Below are 5,250 nucleotides of genomic sequence, written 5' to 3'. Positions count from 1 at the left end.
GATGAGTTATTGTAGTTGACTTAACCATCAACATAAAATAACACAATTGTAGCATACATTCTACATGCATAAAAGATGATAGTAATATAAAGAAGACAAAAAGTCTTATGTCTCATGCATGAATGTCAGGACCGTAAAGGGGAAAACTGCACAATGAAAATGGCAAATATCACAACATCACAATCGTATGATCCCATAAAAAAGGAGATTTGTGTACTCACCGTAAAATCTCTTTCTCTTAGCCTCTAATTGGGGGACACAGGACCATGGGTGTTATGCTGCTGTCCACTAGGAGGCGACACTATGCATAATCTGAAAAAGATTAACTGTGGCTCCTCCTGTGCAGTAATAACCCCTGGACGGCATCAGCCTTCTCCAGTTTTGTGCAAAAGCAGTAGGAGGAACGTAACATGAATAACATAATTATGCCTGTAAGAAGGCAACTATGTACGAGCTCAAGAAAACAATATGAGAACTCAACAGTTACAACGGCCCGGAAAGGGCAACAGGGTGGGAGCTGTGTCCCCCAACTAGAGGCTAAGAGAAAGAGATTTTACGGTGAGTACACAAAAATCTCCTTTACTCTGTCGCCTCATTGGGGGACACAGGACCATGGGACGCTGGGTGGGAAGCAATGGACGAATATTGTGCAGACAGGCCCCTATACTTAGGGCACCGCCGCCTGCAGGACACATCTACCCAGGCTCGCGTCCGCTGAGGACTGGGTATGAACCCTGTAGTGTTTAGTAAACGTGTGTAAGCTAGTCCAAGTGGCCGCCTTACACACTTGTTGTGCCGAAGCCTGGTGCCGAATGGCCCAGGAGGCCCCTACCGCCCGTGTAGAGTGTGCCGTAATACCGGCTGGAAGAGGAGAATTCTTAAGGCGGTAGGCCTCTTGTATGGTGGATTTGATCCACCTGGCAAGGGTAGCTTTGGAAGCTGGCAGACCCTTGTGGCCGCCTTCCGGAAGGAGGAAAAGAGAATCAGACCTCCGGAAGGACGCAGTCCTAGACACGTATATACGCAATGCCCTGACAAGGTCAAGCGTATGCAGAGCCTTCTCCACTCTATGAACCAGAACCGGACAAAAGGATGGTAGTGAAATTTCCTCGTTGAGGTGGAAGTTGGACACAACCTTCGGAAGGAAGGATAGGACCGTACGAAGAACTACCTTGTCCTGGTGAAAAGCCAGGAAGGGCCATCTGCAGGAGAGTGCTGTCAGTTCAGACACCCTGTGTAGCGAGGTGATTGCCACCAGGAAAACCACCTTCTGGGAAAGAAGGCGGAGCGGGACCTCCTTAAGGGGTTCGAAGGGTGGTTCCTGCAATGCTGTCAGGACCAGGTTGAGGTCCCACGTTTCTATTGGTCGTCTGTAGGGGGGAACCAATCGGGAAACCCCCTGAAGGAAAGTCCTTACTTGCGGCTTGGTAGCAATGCGCCTTTGAAAAAGCACTGAGAGGGCTGACACCTGGCTCTTAAGGGAGCCCAATGACAGCCTGGCTTCCAAACCCGATTGGAGAAAACCAAGTACTTTGGGTAGGGAATAAGGGAGTGGGATCTGGCCACGAGATTCGCACCAGGTAAAGAAAGCTTTCCAGGTACGGTAATAAATCTTGGCAGAGGCTGGCTTCCGTGCCCTGATCATGGTTCCAATGACATCCGTCGAGAGTCCTGCCTGGGTTAGAACCCAGGTCTCAAGGGCCACGCCGTCAAATTGAGAGCCCCTGAGTTCTGGTGGTAGAACGGGCCTTGTGATAGAAGATCGTGGCGGTCGGGGAGACGCCAGGGGGCGTCTGCTGTGAGTTGTACGATGTCGGCGTACCATGTGCGTCTGGGCCAGTCCGGTGCAATTAGGATGGTTGGAACTCCCTCTTGTTTGATCTTCCTCACCACTCTGGATATCAGGGGAGAGGTGGAAAAATATACAGAAGATGGAACTGGGTACAGTCCTGAACCAGAGCGTCTGCTCCGAGCGACCGCGGATCGTGTGTTCTGGCCATGAAGTTGGAGACCTTGGCATTGAAGTGGGATGCCATTAGGTCCACATCCGGGGTCCCCCAGCGGAGACAGATCTGGTGAAAAATTTCAGGATGGAGAGACCACTCTCCCGAGTCTATTCCTTGTCGGCTGAAGAAGTCTGCTTCCCAGTTGTCCACACCCGGAATGTGGACCGCCGAAAGAACCGACCCTGTGTCCTCCGCCCAGCGGAGGATGGGTGACACTTCTCGCATCGCCTGGGTACTGCAGGTCCCCCCTTGGTGATTCACATATGCCACAGCCGTGGCATTGTCCGACTGTATTCTGATGTGAGAGGCTGCCAGTAAGTGATGGAAGGCCCTCAATGCCAGAAGGATGGCACGAATTTCCAGGATGTTGATGGGCATGGTCGCTTCCACTGGGGACCACTTGCCCTGTGGTGTAGGTGCACCGCACCCCAACCCGTCAGGCTCGCGTCGGTGGTCAGAACCTTCCATTGACCTGTGAGAAAGGATTTCCCCTTTGCAAGCGAGGTTCGCTTGAGCCACCAGTGCAGGGACCTCCTGGTTGACGACGTTAGCTGGCACTCCCTGTCGAGAGAAAAGGGATTCCTGTCCCAGGACTTGAGAATGGCTAGTTGGAGAGGTCTGAGGTGAAACTGGGCAAATGGGACCGCTTCTATTGCTGCTGCCATCTTGCCGAGGACTCTCATGGCAAACCGGAGAGATCGAGGGGGTTTGCGGAGGAGGGTGCGAACTGCTAGTCGGAGAGCCAGTGCCTTGTCCTTGGGAAGGAGCACTAGACCCCTGGAGATGTTGAATAACATTCCCAGGAAGGTCAGGGACTGACTCAGGGTTGGTGATGACTTTTGTAGGTTGATTAACCAGCCCATGCGACTGAGAGTATCGGTTGTGATTGAGACGCTGATCTCGCAGTCCTTGAAGGTGGGAGCCTTGATGAGTAGATCGTCCAGGTATGGAACGACTACTATGCCTCTGGAGTGCAGGACGTCCATGGTGGCTGCCATGACTTTGGTGAACACTCTGGGAGCCGTGGCGAGTCCGAAAGGGAGAGCCACGAATTGGTAGTGGTTCTGGCCTCTGACCTGAGAAACCTCTGATGGGCAGGTGCAATGGGTATATGCAGGTATGCGTCTTGTATGTCTATGGAGGCGAGATATTCTCTCTTCTCCATGGACGCAATGATGGACCGAAGGGACTCCATGCGGAAATGACGGACCCGTACATATTTGTTGAGCTGTTTTAGGTCTAGTATGGGCCGTACGCTGCCTCCTTTCTTGGGAACTACGAACAGATTGGAGTAGAACCCTCGGAAGCGGTCGGTCGTGGGTACCGGTACTATGACTCCTGCTTGAAAAAGCGAGGAGACCACTTGGTGGTAGGCACGAGCCTTGGCTGGCAGTTTTGGGGGAACAGAGAGGAAGAATCGGTCCGGTGGGTTGGAGGTGAAGTCTATTTTGTATCCGGAAGACACTAGTTCCCTGACCCACCTGTCTTCTGTAATGGGCAGCCAGACTTGATGAAAGAGCAAAAGTCGGCACCCTACTGGTGTGGTGTCTTCCGGAGTCCGTGAGTCATGATGAGGAGAAAGTCTGAGATTTTCCTCCTCTGGGCTTAGGCTGGCCTGCTTTTGACTGCCAGGTCTTGTCCGACCTTTGCGTCGATCGTGAGTTGTCCCGGCGTGGGGAACGGTTACGATTTTGTGCTGGACGCGAGACGGACCAGCCGGAGGAATTCAGAAAGGATCGGAATCGAGTTTGGTTACGCTTCTTGTAAGTGCATTTAGGTTTCAGTTGGGGAAGAGAAGTACTCTTACCCCCGGTGGCGTTGAATATCATAGTATCCAACTGTTCACCGAAAAGTCTCCCACTGAGGTAGGGGAGGTGCGTAAGGGACTTCTTTGAGGCTGCGTCCGCTTTCCATTCCCGCAGCCAGAGGATACGCCGAATCGTGATGGCGTTTGATGCTATCCCCGCTACTCACCTTGCTGAATCCAGAGCTGCATGGAGCATGTAGTCTGCTACAACTGCTATTTGAACTGCTTGGTCCGACAGCTCAGGAGCGGATGCTTGGAGAGCTTGTAAATTCTTTGCCCAGGCCAGAATGACCTTGGCAGCCCAAACTGAGGTGAACGCGGGAGCCAGGGATGCCCCAGCTGCCTCGAAAATTGAACGAGCCATGCGTTCTACCTGCCGGTCTGCTGCGTCCCTGAGGGTTGAGCTATCTGGCAGTGAAAGGAGGGTCTGTGCTGCTAGCCTAGAGACTGGAGGGTCCACTTCAGGTGGATCTGTCCATTCCTTGGTGTCCTTCTGTGGGAAGGGGTACCTCGCCTCCAGATATTTGCGATTAGCGAATTTTCTCTCAGGCTGTGAGAGCTGCTTTTTAAGGATCGCCTTAAACTCTGGGTGGTTAGAGAAAACCTTAGGCGGCTTCAGAGGTCCTTCAAAGGAAATCTTATGTTCTGGGGCCTCTGGTGGCGGATCAGAAATGTCCAGCACCCGATGGATGGAAGAAATTATGTCCTCAACTAGCGCTGTATTGCTAGGAGGGATTGGGATCTGGGACTCCTCCATTTCTCTGTCTGAGTCAGAGTCGCAGATGCCTTCCGAATCCTGTGTATCACTGAGGCCTCCCCTGCGGAGTGGGCCGGGGAGGAGGCCTTCTCTGGTCGGGGATTGCGGAGATCTGCATTGTCTGTCCCTGGCATGGGGCGGTCTAGATGACCTGGAGCTACGGTGTCTCTCCCTAGAGGGGGATGACCGTGTGCTATGGGATGACGCAGATGGACTTGATCTATGGGTCCGCTTGCGTCCTGACCTAGACATGGATGTGGCAGGGTCATCTTGTTCCTGAGTCAAGCTCTCCCTTTGCTCGGTAACGGTCATAGCCGGGGCATGACCCTGCAGAGCCTCAAGCAATGTGGAGGTTAGGTTATCTATAGACTGCGTCATAGATTGCGATATCTGAGTAGCCCATTCCGGCGTGGCATTAGACACCGAGGCATTGGCAGGGGCTTCTTGGGGCTCTGAGCCATTAGTTTGTATACAGTTCTGACAATGCGGGTACGTGCTGCTACTGGGGAGAGCGGTCCCGCAGGCTGTGCAGAAAGCATAATAGCAGTTCTGCCTGGTTCTCTTGGACCTTGAGCCCGGCATAGTGCCCCGATGCCGGCAGAGGACCTTACAGGGGTAGAGAAACCTATAGGGGAGCCTTATAGGTAATATGGATTCACAGCTAAGTAAAAAAACCCAGC

This window comes from Ranitomeya variabilis, chromosome 1 (genome assembly GCF_051348905.1).
Source record: "Ranitomeya variabilis isolate aRanVar5 chromosome 1, aRanVar5.hap1, whole genome shotgun sequence".
NCBI lineage: Eukaryota > Metazoa > Chordata > Amphibia > Anura > Dendrobatidae > Ranitomeya > Ranitomeya variabilis.
Note: the sequence above shows the minus strand (reverse complement) of the source record.